This window comes from Rattus norvegicus, chromosome 1, assembly GCF_021556685.1.
Source record: "Rattus norvegicus strain SHRSP/BbbUtx chromosome 1, alternate assembly SHRSP_T2T, whole genome shotgun sequence".
In the NCBI taxonomy this organism is placed as follows: domain Eukaryota; kingdom Metazoa; phylum Chordata; class Mammalia; order Rodentia; family Muridae; genus Rattus; species Rattus norvegicus.
The window spans coordinates 55,793,994-55,809,658 of NC_141534.1; the positions used below are offsets into that span (position 1 = coordinate 55,793,994).

Below are 15,665 nucleotides of genomic sequence, written 5' to 3' on the forward strand. Positions count from 1 at the left end.
GAAAAAGTTGTCTGTAGTCCAGGAATCCGGCTGCTCTATTGTTGACTGTGGTTGCAATGTGACCAGATGAGCCTGCTCCTGCATCTGTGATTGTCCTGTAATAAGGAACGGTTACCTAGAACTGTGAGCAGGAATAAACCCACCCCACTCCTCTAAGTAGCTTCTGTCAGAGTGTTTTGTCACAGAAAAGAAACAGAGACATGAAAGGAAGATGGAGGCACATCGACGAGGGGGAGATCTGACCCAACGCAAACCCAGGAACTACTCCAACATCTGATTCCTTTCTTTTTCTTTCTCTCTTTTTCCTTTTTTCTTTTCTTTTCTTTTTTTTAGAGTTAAAGACAAATCTTTATTTTTTTTTCTTTTCTTTTCTTTTTTTTTTTTTTTTTTTTCGGAGCTGGGGACCGAACCCAGGGCCTTGCGCTTGCTAGGCAAGTGCTCTACCACTGAGCTAAATCCCCAACCCCACAAATCTTTATTTTTAAACTCTCATCTACCAAATTAGTATTTCCTACCAACTCGGGGAGCAGAGACCTTCACAGGCTTCACGGTCTATTGTTTAGTGGTTGTCTTTGTGGGGGCCTTGGCAGCAGCCATTGCTGTCTTCTTTGATGCCTGCTTAGCCTTTTTTGCTTCCTTGGCAGCTCTGATAGCCTGTTCTCGCTGAGCTTTCCTAACTTCTGGTTTCTGATTCCTCTTGGCCATTATATCAGCCAGAGAAGCGCCCGTGATGGCCTGCTGGAATTTGACTGCAAACGGGTTCCTTTCTTTTGAATTTCTTCCAACTGTCCTTCCTTGTGTTTTCTTCTGGACAGGACAGTCCAGTTAATTTGCCGAGGGTTCCTTTGGAAAGGAATGCAGACTCACATTTGGCATTAAGAAACTTGAAATCCTTCCCATCGGTCCTGGCAGAGCGCTGCCCGTGTCCAGAGTAGATCTTGTACCTGCTAAAACTGCACAGCTCTACCTTCATGGTGACAGATGTCCCTGATTCCTTTCAAACACACCCTCTCTGTGTGCTTTTTCTGATAATGATTTTAAAAATGCATTCCTTTCTTTGGTGTGATTTTAAGTTTAAAATAAACACTGTTGCAAAAAGCCACATAAATTTAGATATTTCTAGCAGAAAATTATCTTGATTTTGAAAGATGTGTTTGATTTACTTTCAATATGAAACCAGCATGAGACTTGATCCCACTGATTCCACAGCTTTCTATTACTGGCGAGTCAATCTCCACAGCAGGTTGGCTGTTCTGGGATGACTTTGCCTCTCCAGGAGGTGAGAAGCAGGCAAGAGGCTCCCTTAAGTGCAGCAGAGGGTCAGGGTTGGGGTGTGGTGGTTGTGGTATACACTGGGTAAGACAGACTGGAAAGAGGGGCCTTGCCAGCAAGATCAAGTCTAACAGGAGGTTCTTCTCTCTGCACTCTAAAGTAGACTTTGGGGACACTCCAGTAAGAATTACTTGTCCTGAGACAAAGTTCTTCAAACGCTAAGGAAATTTTTGCCAAGGCTCCATGTAAACACAGTTAGACACATACGTAAGTTGTTGACCCTGAAAGCTGGTCGACTCATAAAGGCATTCTCTTTTAACCGATTAAAAGCCAACTTAGAGGACACATTCTACTTTGCAGACTAAATTATTGCCTGGTTCTAGAATTGTAAAGAATGCCCATTAAGATCTTTAATTAGACAGATCAGCATTTAAGAAACTCCTAGATTCTGAAAGTTGGTTCTGAACATGCTATACAAGCAAGCTGTGAAGTAGACACGGACTGGAGACCTGCAGACACTGCCTGCCTAGACTTCCCTTTGCAGAGGATACACTTTTGGCAAAGCATTTGCAGACACCACTATCCAGAGGACACTGGCCATAAGTCCCTGTTCTTGTAGGCAGCAGCAGTTCTCATAGATTCAGAAGAACCTGGCCAAGTCCCTCTCCTCAGTAGATCCTTAGGGAGGCAGGAAGTCTCAGGAGATTCTCCATGCTGATAAAACTGGAATTTGCTTCCTCTAGGAGTTCACAGGGAAGGCATTCTGAGGAGAATAGCTGTAAGAATACGATGTTCACGGTTGGCTTCACTCAGGTCACAGTATCTGCAGCAATAGCCCTGACTGAGATGATGTCCATGAGTCCAGAGCTAACAGACAACCCCAGTGTAGGTATAGAGTTGGGGGAGGGGATGGTGTGTGTGTGTGTGTGTGTGTGTCTGTGTGTGTGTGTCTGTGTGTCTGTGTGTGTGTGTGTGTGTGTGTGTGTCTCACCTGGGAAGTGAATTAACATCAAAAGGGATATCGATGGTGTTCACATTCTTCTCCGACCTCTCTCCCTCCCTTCAGCCTGCAAACCAGAGAGCCTGAGGCAGACCCACCGAGAAACCCGGCCTACCTTCAGAAGACCAAGAAGAGATGTCTTCTCCTGCCTTATGAACTTGCATTTCTCTCTGGAGACTATCATGCAGTTGCTTCTCTATGTATCCATGGCATTAATAAACTTCTTAGTCCCCAGTAATCTTTCAGTGCCTTTTTGAACACCCTACCACCATCACCACCACCACCATCTAAAACTCAACAAGAACTGGCCATTTTTTCAGTTGATGTTTACTGGGAGATGTGTTAGCATTTTGTCTAAGCTCTGCCCCGTGGTTACCTGGCAAGAGTCAAGTGTGCCTGACTCACTGTAAAAGGGGCTGTTTGCCCCCTCTGCTCTCTCTTGTTCTTGCTTTCCTGCTCCAGCTCTGTTCTCTCACCCCTTCCCCACCTCTCCCCATTTCTCTCCCCCTCTCTCTCCATGTGCTCATGGCCAGCCTCTACTTCTCTACTCCTCTTCTCTCTCTCTCTCTCTCTCTCTCTCTCTCTCTCTCTCTCTCTCTATCTATCTATCTGCCTTTCTCTGTCTCTACTACCCTCTCACTCCCCTCCCCATGCCCTGAATAAACTCTATTCTATACTATATCATCATGTGGCTGGTTCCTCAGGGAGAAATGATGCCTCGGTCCGGCCCTCTGAGGCACACCCTTCCCCACAACTGACTGCACCTTCACCAATACATATTCCTTTTCTCCCTTATCTTTTTATAAACACAATAATAAATAATTTCAGATAATAGCTAACAGGATTTTGATGAACAAGACACAAAGAGCTAGTACCAGCCATGGGGATGATGTGGTGTTAGCAGGGCTGGTTTCCCAAGCGGTGGCCAGTGAGGCTAATGTGACAGAACTAGTGGAGAGACACACCAGGCCCTGGAAGTGCAAACTTTCCCACACTGTCAGAATGCCTCTAGCCATGGCCTTGACTCTATATCCGAAGCACAGCTTCTGAAACCCTGGTCTGTAAAGCCAGTTCTCCTTGGAGGCTTTCCTGAGCAGGCACTGCCAGGCTGGCTGGATGCTCAGCAGCACCAACTGATTTGCCAATGTGAAAAGGTTTTGCTCAGAAGCAGCCCCCTCCTCTCAGTCCTGAGAGATTTAAGGAATGCCCTATGGACCTCCCTCCAGTAGAATTTCAATGTGCAGGAACATAGGGGCCTCATCTGTGTTCTGCCCCTAAGAAGACTCAGTGCCTGATATAATGAACAACAGCATGTACTTGTGAATGAATACACAGGTCATGTTGACAGGCTCCACCCACGGCAACTGGGCAGTGTCCATCATACTCCCTGGAAGCCCTGCAAACACCCCTTCTGCCCAGAGGAAGTTCTGTAAACTCACTCAAAGTATTTGATTCAGATATGGAGGGCAGCGCTTGGCACAGAAACAGCCATCTCCAAAGAAGTTTCAATGGTTGAGGTTGTCAGCTCACTATGTAAGTGGAGAAAGGAAGCTGTAGGAGTGTGGATCCATCCAAACTTCCTTACCATGGAGGACAAACCTAGAACTGAAGCTGAAAGAAACCCTTTGTTCCCTGAGTTGCTTTTGCCAAGGGGCTTTTCATCACAACAGGAAAAGAAACCAGGACAACTTCTCTCTCTGATGTACTCCTCCACAAAGGTTACAATCCAGTCAAACCTCTGGAGATAGACAGTAGCCAACTGGGATAGGGTGTCAGGTTCCCCAACAGCAGCAGGCATCTGTCATGGGCCAGGAGCAGAATCATTGGCTGTGGGACCTTGAAAGGGACTCCCGTTCCTTGTTGGGGAGGCTTGAAGCCCTGGCCACCCTGAAGAAATGGTAGGCATTTTGCCTGACTCCCATGAAACCAGGCCGGTTACTAGCAACAGCCCACCATAGATCTGTGGCCACCAGTCACTTAAGGGCAATACCCCATTCCCCTCCACAGGTAGAGGACATGACCACAGGTCATGGAGCCTCAGGACAGATCTCCATTATAATGAGGTACCTAAAGGCCTGGAGGCTTAGCCAAAAACCTTTTCTTCCCAGACATTCCTCCATGCAAAACGTATTTAATCTCCGGCCCACTCTGAGAACTGGGACATGGCTTTACTCCTCTACTTTACACCATTAAAATAAACTCCTTAAAACCACAGACTGTTTCACTTCATCAGGATACACCATGGGGAGCTGTAGAGAAGCCCTTCACCTACAGAGCCACCATCTAATCTCTCTACAGAGTCACCATCTAATCACCCCTAGAAGGCCTCCCTGAGCTGCCAGCCAACCCCACAACCAAGCTTGTAGGCTACCTCAGTCAAGCCAAGAACTCTCCCCTGGGGACCAGCCGGAGCTCCTCCCTTTTTCCCCTTGGTTGCAGGCTAGATCCAGCCCCATGACCCCCACTTTGTTCTCAGCTCTTCTGCAGTATCTCAGTGGCGCCTGGATGCACAAGATCCTGAGACCACACAGCCTGGGCCCCCTTGCAGGCCCAGGGACCCCGAGTCAGCTCTGACTGTGTCCTGTGGCATAGACTGCTCTTCCCCAACACAGATCAGTGTCTTGTGGCTTCCGACAAGCTGGCACCTGCCCGGTAGCAGCACTGGGTAAGTGTATTCAACGTCTCCTGTCCTGCTTCCCCAAGCGGCAAGAGGATCCCACAATAACCCTACATTGAGCGTCAGTTATAAACCTACAGAGGTTCGGTGGACGTGGTAGTTCTGATGTCTCCTAACTCACAATCACTACCTGCAGTGTTGCACCCCTTTAATGCCAACATTTGGGAGGCAGTGGCAGGTGAAGCTCTGTGAGTCTGAGGCCAGCATAGACTACACAGTGAGATGTGGTCTCAAAAATAAATAAATAAATAAATATTAACTCACAGCTGCATGCGTTATTAATTGTTACCATTATGTTGCTTGAGACTTATTTTTTAAATACAGAGAACTGTGTTTTGACTCTTCCCTCTCTCTTTTTATTTCTTTTCAACTTAATGGAAGATTTCCAATAAAAGATCAACTTGACTTCACATTGCTTTCATTTTCTTTTTACCGTTTCTCTGTTGTCTATTTTGTTCGGTTTCAACTTCTTTCTCTACTCATTAGGTATCAAGAAACTCACAGTAATTGCCCCTGTATTGGAACAAGGCAGAGAATGGATGGGTGGATAGACAGTGTGAAGAAGGGAGGGACTGAGTAATAAATGCTTGGATAGAGGATGAATAGATCACTGGATTGATGGATGGACTGGTGCGTGAGTTGGTGTATGAATGAATGGTGGATAATGATGCATTGATGGATGGATGGATGGATGGATGGATGGATGGATGGATGGATGGATGGATGATGTATGGATGATAGATGCATGGATGTGTGATGGAGAGATGGATGATGGATGGATTGATGATGAATGGAAGGGTAGTGGATGGAGAGGTGGATAGATGAATGGTCAGGGAGTGTAATGGTTAATACTGTTTGCTAACTGCATGGGATATAGGATCACTTAGGAAAGAACATTCTGGAAATATCTGTAAGGAGTTTCTAAACTGAGTTAACAGATATAGGAAGACCATGTAATAATGTCCTGAGATTCCTAAGATGAATTAAAAGGGAGAAAGCTAGCTGAGTGCTCACATTCATTAACTCTGATTCCTGAATGTGGACACAATGTGAGCAGCTCCCTAACCCGGATGATGGAAGATGGATGGGTGGATGCTTCCCTTTCTGTGATGGACTGTAGTCCAAAACTGTGAGCCAAAACAAATTCGTCCTTAAGTGGCTTTTGTCAGAACACAGAGGAAAGTAAACTAACAGACACAGGCCCAGAAATAAATGCAGTTTCCTATTTTATGCTTCTTAGTGTGTGTGGTCAGGTTGCTGATAGTGCCAGCATGCCACAGTAGCATGTCTTTCTGAGGGACTTGGGTTTACTACCATTGACAGGGTTCAGCAAAGACCCCAGCAGGCTCATTGTAACCAAGAATCTGAGCAAGGAAGGTCTTTAGCCTTCCAGGCCTCTAGCTCCTGAGGCCTAAAGTCTGCTGAGCAATTTCTTTGATGAAGGAAAGAATATCTTCTAAGAAAAACCCTGACTTTTCCAGTCTGGGCATTTATTTGACTTGTGGCAGTGCAGGTTGTTTTCAGGCTGTACACGTATATTTCAAGACAGTGAATCCCATGAGATTCCTCTCTGACAGAGGAAAGAGCTTTATCAGAACTGAAACAGAAGCTGTGCACAGGACTCCCCTGCCTGCTTAGTCTTGCTTCAGGGTGCAGGACCGTCAGGAAAACACAGGCCAGCTGGGGCAGCTCCACTGGGGTGGCCATCATCCCGGGCACTGTCTGCTGGCTTGTCTCAGGCCAGGCCTTGGGTGTTCTACCTGCCTGGGACTGCTGCAGGGCACAGTGATGCCCACGGCTTCAAACCCAGAGGAAAGGATCTCGAATGAGTGGCCTCCTGCAGAACACAGATGCTGCCTCTGCCCTGGAGAGCAGGCTCCTTTCTGAACCTTCTGTCTGGCTTGTGCTGAGCTCTGGGAGGAGAAACTGTCAGAAGGCTTTTTTTTTCCCTGAAGCCTCAAACAACTGATTCAGCTTTTTTTCTGATGTTTTTGTTACTAAAAGATCAAAAGCTCCATTTCAGCCACAGCCCTTCCTGGGCTGGGTAAAATCCTGTGAGGAGAACATTCCTCTGAGAAACAGTGAGTCCCCTGTGGGAAAGGCAGTTTCTTGGGCCAGATGACAAAGGACCACTCCCTGGGCCCTCTTGAAGCCCACAAGTTGATTACATTTGCTCTGGTTCCTCAGTGATGCATCAGTTGCCAGTTGTGTCTCCTGCTTTCTAGGAACTGGAGCTCCCTGTGTTTGAAGATAAGGAGTCTGAGGCCCTTTGAGCACTTTCTCCACCTTGGTCTCCAGATGTCAGAAGAGAAAACCCTGGCCAGCATGGTTTCTCTGCAAGTTAATGAAGTCATTGATGTCTCCAACCGAGAGAGCAGCAGTGTTTCCCTCTAGGAATGCTGCAGTGGCTGGCATTCACCCAAATTTGCATTGTGATCAAAACCACAGCTAGAACTAACAATGAAGAAAACCCACGAGCATCTAGCATAGAGCAAGCCCCAAGCCCAGTAAAGAATAACAGTCATTGTTCAGGATCATTTAGGGACTGTGTGCATATCTTATAAAACCAGGCACTCCAAATAGACATCAGCATGTGGACCACAGAACTAAGTGAGACACAAAAATGGAATTCCATTAAGTGGGATCTCCATAACAGTGGTTCAACCCTCTTGAACCCTGCAGGTGAGTGTTGAAAGTTCCTTGGTCCATTATGGCACGGGAATATGTACCACCAGAGAGAGCCAAGCCAACTTTTTCTCCTTATCTGCTCCCACATAGTAAAGAGCCAGTTTGAACATGTTTCTTAAAACCATCACCTGTGTGTGGAGATAGACAAGTCATTAGCAGGAGCCTGCTAGGCCTCAGCTCTTCTTGACCTGCTGAGGAAGTGAGTGCTCCATATCCTGACTCACATGCTCCCCAGCAGCTCAACACCTTCCCTCACAATGAAGACTTCAATTTGGCTATTCAAAGGTCCTTGAAGATTGAGAAGTCAGTCTCCAATGGAGGCTATAGCATTCTCCACAGCAGACTTTCATGTCAGTATTACTACTTTGTATGAAGAATTGTTTCCATCTTCCAAATGAGGAAGCAGTGATGGTCAAAAGGTAGAGAAATCGAGTCATCCCCAAAGCCTGCTTAGATTGGGCTCTACATACACACAAATGTGTGCATGAACACACACGCAGGCACACACACACACACACACACACACGAACACACGCTCACCAACTACCCAGGGCATTTCTGCAGTCACCTGACCAGTGAGAGGAGACAGTTTTACACACACCCCACCCCAACACCCGCACACCACCTTCACCTGGACCCTGGCCCCACTTTTTGTACTAGTTACCACTCAAGGTGCTGTGCTGACAGACTCCGAGGGCTCGTTAGGGTCTTTCTGACACTGAGGAAATCATTTAAGTGCTCACTTCAGTTGACCACAATGTCAGTTGTTGATTCTCTAATATTTTGCTTACTGCATCAGTTTTTTATTCCTGCTATAAGAATGTCCTGTGAGCACCCACAAGGAAGGGGAGGGGGGAGGGTGATGTCTGTCCGGAAACCGGGAAAGGGAATAACACTTGAAATGTATATAAGAAATACTCAAGATAATAAAAAAAATAAAATAAAATAAAATAAAATAAAATAAAATAAAATAAAGAAAAAACCTCATGTACTGAAAAAAAAAAAAAAGAGGGTTTTCCTGGAGAAGGAAGGAGGAGAGAAACCTTCAGCTTTTCTTCCTTCCTTCTGTTTTCTTCCCTTGTGTATAAATCCTTCCCATGTGAAGTTTGAAAATTTCTCCTTTTCTGATGAGTAATAAACTTTTATTCATAAAAAAAAAGAATGTCCTGTGAGACCCAGTTGCTGCTCAGATCACAATATCTGCAGATGCCACCACTGCCTTTTTGAAGATACTGACAAGCATCCCACTGAGACCCTGTTTCTGGGGCCCTAAGCTGACAGAGTTCCCAGTATCAGGATCTCTCACCTGGGACATCAGGTTAAATCACAGGGTGCATTAGAAGCCAGACATTCTATTCCCACCATTTTCCCTGACACCTGCCTAGGAATTAGAACGTATGGCAGCAGACTTGTACTGTGAGACATCCCCTATCTCCAGAAATCAGAAAAAGATATCCCTACTTCTGCAGTGAGGCCATAGTTTCCTCTCTTCCAAGACACCACCACACAGTCTGTCTCTGCTGCTGGGTCCTGAATGATCCTTGAAGCCACAGTGATGCATTTGCCTCTCTGTCTGTCCACAGCTATAATAACTTCTATGAAAAGTTCTTCACTCCCCAGAGATCCATTTCAGTGTCCCTCCCGACGACTCCCCATTCAAAACCTTTCACCTATTCCTTTAAAATCTCCATAAATGTAGAGGTTTAAAAACAAGAATAGTTTATACTTTACAGTCCTGGTAGAATGAATGATGAAATCAAGTCAATAGTGACTGTATTCCTAGATCTCTCTCCCACCTCACTCCCCCCCTCTCCCTTTTTCTCCCTCTCCCACCTGCTCGCTCTCTCTCTCTCTCTCTCTCTCTCTCTCTCTCTCTCTCTCTCTCTCTCCCCTTCCTTCCTTTGTTCCCACCATTTTTCTGTAATGTCCATACTAAATGCGATGTTTAATTTTGATGGTCCTTTTGACAGGATGTAGACTCACTTAGGACGCACACTTCTGGCCAACTTCTATGGATGTATCCAGAGAGGCTTAACTGATGAGAGAAGACTCCCTTCTTCCAATGAATGCAGCAGCATTCTATGAGTTAGGATCCCACCCTGAAGGAGAAAAGGAGAGGGAAAGAGAAGAACACCAGCACTCCATAGCCACTGTTTTGTGACTGCGGTCACCATCTGCCCAACCACTTTATGCTCCCATCACAGCGCCTTCTCTTCTAGACTGTGTTTCCTCAAACCATGAGCCAAAGCAAGCCCCCTCCCTTCCCTCAGCTGCCTTGGGCCATATTTCGTAATGAGAAAATAACTATACTCCAAGCAGTGATGTATGGCTCAGCCACAACCCAGTCCCAGTCATTCACTTCTTTTTTTAATCCCCCCCTTTTTTAATCTTTTTAAAAATTTCGTTCTTATTTACATTTCAATTGTTATTCCCTTTCCTGGTTTCCAGGTCAACATGCCCCTAACCCCTCCCGCTCCCATTCTATATGGGTGTTCCCCTCTCCATCCTCCCTCCATTACCACCCTCCCCAACAATCCCATTGACTGGGGGTTCAGTATTGGCAGGACCAAGGGCTTCCCCTTCCACTGGTGTCCTTTCTAGGCTATTCATTGCTACCTATGCAGTTGAAACCCAGGGTCAGTCCATGTGTAGTCTTTGGGTAGTGGCTTAGTCCCTGGAAACTCTGGTTGGTTGGCATTGTTGTTCATATGGGGTCTTAAACCCCTTCAAGTTCTTTCAGTCTTTTCTTTGAATCCTTCAGTGGGGATCTCGATCTCAGTTCAGTGGCTTGCTGCTGGCATTCGCCTATGTATTTGCCATATTCTGAATGTGTCTCTCAGGAGAGATTACATCCAATTCCTGTCAGCCTGCACTTCTTTGCTTCATCCATCTTATCTAGTTTGGTGACTGTATATGTATGGGTCACATGTGGGGCAGGCTCTGAATGGGCGTTCCTTCAGTCTCTGATATAAACTTTGCCTCCCTATCCCCTCCCAAGGGTATTCTTGATCCCCTTTTAGGTAAGCGCTCTACCACTGAGCTAAATCCCCAGCCCCTTGATCCCCTTTTAAAGAAGGAGTAAAGCATTCACATTTTCGTCATCCTTCTTGAGTTTCATGTGTTCTGTGCATCTAGTCTGGAAGCTGAGGAAGGGAACACGGACATCGTCTCAGTTAGGGGTTTACTGTTGTGAAGAGACAAAACACAACCAATGCAGCTCTTATGAGGACAACATTAATGGACACAGGATTGCAGGTTCAGAGGTTCAGTCCAGTATCATCAAGCTGGGAGCATGGCAGCATCCAGGCAGGCAAGGTGCCAGAGAGAGTGAGAGTTCCACATCTTTATCTGAAGGCTGCTTGGGGAAGATTGGCTTGCATGTGGATAGGAAAAGGGTCTTAAAGCCCATGCCCACAGTGACACACCTGCTTTAACAAGGCCATGCCTCCTAATAGTGCCACTCCCTGAGCTAAGCATATACAAACCATCACAGACATCTTGCAGGTGGGTGGCACTGTTCTATCAGACAGAAGTCTCAGCTCCCATTAATATATTGAGATCAACCCTGGATAGGGCACAGAGCCCTCCACACATCCTTTGACTCAGGGAAGCATCATATGAATGAGATTTGTTTTCAGAAGCACACATGACTCTCCAGGCCTCACTTCCATCCAGGTCCTAGGGAGTCTCCAGGGCTAAATTCTGTCTCTTCTTTTGCAGAAGAAAAATAAAATAAAAATTCACACTTCACAATACAGCGAATAGCAAAAATGGTGAAAGGTTTAAATACAACAGATTAGTACCTGAGCATGAGGATTGACTTTATATGGAAAGTGTTTGGGTGCAGTGCAGTATCCTCTTACATCTACGTGGTGGCCTGTATGTCAGGGAGATGTGTGTGTGTGTGTGTGTGTGTGTGTGTGTGTGTGTGTGTGTGTGTGTGTGTGTGTCTCCATCCCCTTTTGCCCCTTGTATCTATATTATCTGCACCTCAGTGCAAGAGAGTGTAGAAGCCAGAAGTCACCCCGGCTGCTGTTCCTGAGGTAGGTCCTCAACCTTATTTTCAAGACAGGCTCTCTCACTGGCCTGAAGCTGGCCAATTATCTGGGCTGGATGACCAGTCGCTCCCAGGCCTTTGGTATGCCAACCCATAATATCAGATTAAAGGCCTATGTAGATGGCTGGCTTCTTATTTATAGATTGACTGATTTTTGTATGAATACAAGAGATAGATTTAGGCCATATATTTGGAGGACCACTGGCTATTTCCTTACTGAGGTTTCGATTTTTTTATGCTTTATTAGGGTGTCTGGTTTTATTTATTGTGGTAGTTTTTATGTTCTTATGTGGAATATTATTGTTTTGATTATTTACATGTGTAATTTTAGCTCCTGTATTGCTACATCTTTTTCACTATTTGATTCCTACTTTTTAATGTTATTTTTAGACAGCATCAGTACTGATCAAATGTCTACACAGAGTGACGAGGAGTTACCACTCCATATCCCCAAGCCCAGTATCACTGAGGAGGGAAACGTTCACCCCAATACAAAGTATTGAGGACAATTGGGCAAGGGAGCCACGCCAAGGTCCACCACTGGCTCACAGGCACCCCGGTGGCTGTCAAAGTTCTCCTAAAGTACAAGCAGTGGTTCCAGCAAGCTATGACGGAAGCAAATATATAGAGAAAGACCAACCACCTGAACATCATCTCGCTCCTCCAAATCATTGAGAGCAAACCTAGAATATACCTCATAATGGAGCTGGTGGAAGGCCAACAGAGAGTCAGAGTCAGAGGAGGACCAGGCCAGGGAAATATTTGAACAGATATTATCAGCAGTGAGCTACTGCCATGGGCCTGGTATAGTTCACAGGGACCTCAAACCAGATGATATTATGATCGATAAAACGAAAAGGTCAAAGTCCTCGAGTTTGGTCTTAGCACCCAATTTCAACTGGGACAAATGCTAACCCAGCACTGCTGTGCGTACTCTTTTTGTGCCCCTGAACTCTTCCTTGGCCATCTATAAGACGGGCCAAAGAATGACATGTGGACCATAGGAGTGGTCTTGTGTTATATGGTGGTGGGAAAGTTCGAATTAGATTCACTGATCATCCAAGAGCTTCAAAGACAAGCTGTGGCAAGAGTGTATCCTTCCTCATGTGGGGTTTCAGAAAAGCTGGAGGACCTCCTTAGTCTGTTACTGAGAGTAATTCCCAGCTATAGATCAAGAGCCACAGAGGTGATGAAACACTCCTGGTTGAAAGAATACTGGAAGGGTTTCCCAAGTCCTTATGGAGAACTACTCCCCCTCACACCAGACCCTGCAATTTTGGATGCGGTGGAATGTATTGGATTCCAAGCCTCTGTAATAAAATACTCTTTAATGAAAAGAAAATATAATGAGGCAATGGCAACTTATTGCTTCCTACAAGAGCAGGCTCTCCAAGGGTATGGTTGCATAGCCCAGGCACAGCAAGTGAGTCCAGTTACAGCCCCATTTCCCTAGCCTTGATGCTGCTGCTGCTTTCAGATTACAACTAAAGAGGAGTGGAATTGTGCTACTTCTTGTCATCTTGCTACTGTCATCCTCCCATGGTCAAGGTCTGGCTATGGCCAGAAGGCTACTCCAAGAGGAGGCAGAAGATCCATTGTCCCTGGTCTTCTCAGGCCATTCCTGAAGACACCTACACAGAACCACTATCACAAATGTGCCATGAGTATCCCATGCCTTCAACCAACAAGCATCTTCACTGAGAAAAGTAGCAGTAAGAAAATAAGACAATCTACTCTCCCACAGAGCCCCAGCAGAGGATGAGCCCATCCTGAGCAGGGTCTGGCCCAGAGGATTTAAGGGGTGGACCAGGAATAAAGGAAATGCCCTGATAAAGCTGTGTTGCTGCTTGCCAAGGAGAAAGAAACCTCGCCTGGGGGAGAACAGCAACTAGCCCTGGAAATGAGCCACAGGGAGAGTCCAGAGTACAAGCAGCAGGCACAGCCCAGGTACCTTTGTGCTTTGTCCTTTCCAGTTTGCTCTATGCTGGTCCTTCCTCTGTCTCTGGTTTCCATTTTCCCCATAATTCTTACCTTGTTCCTTCTCTAATTTCTTTATGATGTTTCCCTAACAAAAAGCCTTCTCCCTCTTCTTGATTTCTCCTCTTCCCAGCAGGGACTCAATATAAATGATGTGTATGCCACTCTACAGAATTGTCTTGCTGCCCAATCCCTTTACATGGACTCTATCTCCCCCTTAGGACAATAACTCCCAAAGGGTGATGACTAGAGGGTCATGGGCTCATAGCCTCATCCTTGGGCTACTGGTCCTAGCACATGTGGTCATTAATTACAAGTGCCTCAGAACAGATTCTTATCTTTTCAAAAGTAACATCACATTTCAGTAAGTCTCAAAACTAATAACAAGGTTTGTCATTGAATAAGTATCAACAGCCTAGTTTGCTGGTTATTGTTGATGGTCAGAATCGTGCATGCATGCATAGTTTTGTGCATACTGATTTTTTGTTCCTAAGACCTAGTGATATATAGGATTTTATAGGTAACATTTCTAAATAATTTCTTTCAAAGATCTCAACTGGGAAGTAGAAAAGGAGAAATAATAAAATAGTAAGGCAATCAAAGCCCCAAAGAGTAATCTAAGAATTCTAACTCATTATTTTTTTTTTTATTTTTTGGCTTGCAATAAATTGTCTTGTCTCTTTCACAGTGCCATCTGGAAATTCTGTCATGTCCTGAGTATAAACAGGAGGTGACATCAGAGACATGGCCAAGGAAAAGACACCAACTGAAGCTACATCAGCAACAGGAGTAGAAGCAACAGCACCAGCAGCATTAGCAGTAGCAGAAGGAGGAAGAGTAGGAGGAAGATGAGGAGGAGAAGAGGGGGGGGCTGGAGGAAGAGAAGAGGAGGAGGAAGAGAGGAGGAGAAGGAGGAGAAGGAGAGAAATGTGGAGGAGAAGGAGGAGGAGGAAAAGGAGGAAAATGTGGAGAAGAAGGAGGAGGAGGAGAAGGAAGAGGAGGAGAAGGAAGAGGAGGAAGATGAGGATGAGGAGGAGGAGGAGGAGGAGGATTTTGCTTCCTTTTCCCTGAGAGAATTGAAAATGACTTCTTGTGGATACACATACTCTGCTGAGCACTGTTTATGAGAACGACTTAACAGAATATTAACCATTCATAGAAGACATGTCAATATTCCTGAGAGGGTTCACCCATGGAAGATAGAGTCCGATGGCAGAGGCAAGCTGTGTGGAATGTTCTTAATGAGGAAGACCTTCTCAAAGCTGATGGTGTAATAGGTCTGAAGGAGCATTTTGTGGGAGTCAGGGTCCCATCCCCGTCTGTCAGGGCACACAGAGCTCCTAGCCTTACATCATGCCTAAGAGATGACATGGAATATTGGCTTCTCTGGTCCCCACAGGGTCCTGGATTGCTTGGTTCCCCCTCATTCCTGGTCTACCCTGTACCTCATGGTGTCTGGAGCTTCTATGGCCTGAAATTACATCAATGATTCACTGGAGCTGGACCTGAACCCAGATCACAGGGATGCCCTGGGCACTGAGGACATTAAGAGCAGCAGACACCATCTCCTCCACTGCTTCTGACTCCGCTCCACAAGCCAAGGCAGCTCCCACATAGTAGGCATCCAGCCTAACTCCCAGCAGGGAGAGTGTGAGATGTCTGTGGATGAACCCACAGCGACTGCATGATTGCGTGGGAAGATAACTGGCAGCGTCTGGAACAGCCTCACTGTACTGATAACCTGACCCAGTAACATGCCCCATTTACACATCTCCTACCTGTGGCTTGTGTAGGGTCCTCAGGGCAGATCCTAAAGTCCATCATGGCTGAACAGCAAAAGTTTGCACATCATTGCAATATGGAGGCTACTCTCAGCTGATGGGACCCACACAGACTATGGAAAAGTTTGTTTAAGTGAAAGTTGGCCGTCCTTGAACTCTCCAGTCTTCCAGGGTAGTGTGTGGTGAACATATCCAGAGCCATTCCTGAAAAAC

The 15,665-nt window shown here is 45.9% G+C and overlaps 1 pseudogene; it reads right to left on the minus strand.

Annotated features, from left to right (window-relative positions):
• Positions 1-501: 501 nt before the first annotated feature.
• LOC134484152 (large ribosomal subunit protein eL24-like) lies at positions 502-979 on the minus strand (annotated as a pseudogene).
• Between the last annotated feature and the right edge of the window lie 14,686 nt (positions 980-15,665).